This window comes from Triticum dicoccoides, chromosome 1A (genome assembly GCF_002162155.2).
Source record: "Triticum dicoccoides isolate Atlit2015 ecotype Zavitan chromosome 1A, WEW_v2.0, whole genome shotgun sequence".
NCBI lineage: Eukaryota > Viridiplantae > Streptophyta > Magnoliopsida > Poales > Poaceae > Triticum > Triticum dicoccoides.
The window spans coordinates 135203774-135204504 of record NC_041380.1 but is presented as its reverse complement, the minus strand read 5'-3'; positions in this window follow the sequence as shown (position 1 = coordinate 135204504).

The window sequence follows — 731 nt, the reverse complement described above, 5'->3', positions numbered from 1 at the left end:
GATCGTTGGGATGCTGTTGATGTTGCCCTCCTCGAACGTCTTCTGCTCCTACTTCGGTCGCAGGGTGAATGATGACTGCGCCACCTGCGCCGGTCGTGCCCCCCACGGCGTCTGCATCCCCCAACGCCGCTGCAGCACCCACAATGTCAGTGGCTGATTGTAACGCCCTCGATGCGGCTATATCTCCCACATGTCGAAGCACGACTTAGAGGCATAACTGCATTGAAAGCAATGTCGCAAGTGAGGCAATCTTCACACAACCCATGTAATACATAAGGGAAAAGAGATACATAGTTGGCTTACAATCGCCACTTCACACAATACATTAATAAAGCATTACATCATCCAGATACAAACAAGGTCCGGCTACGGAACCAAAATAAAAGAAGAACCCCAAATGCGACAAAGGTCCTCGATCGACCCCAACTGGGCTCCACTACCGATCAACTAGAATGAAACGACACAAAGGACAAGATCTTCATCAAGCTCCTCCTGAGCTTGGTTGCGTCACCTGGAATGGCATCATCGGCACCTGCAAGATGGTTTTGGAAGTATTTGTGAGCCACGGGGACTCAGCAATCTCACACCCTCGCGATCAAGACTATTTAAGCTTATGGGTAAGGTAAAGGTATGATGTGGAGCTGCAGCAAGCGACTAGCATATATGGTGGCTATCATACGCAAAAGAGAGCGAGAAGAGAAGGCAAAGCACGATCGAGAAACTATGATCAA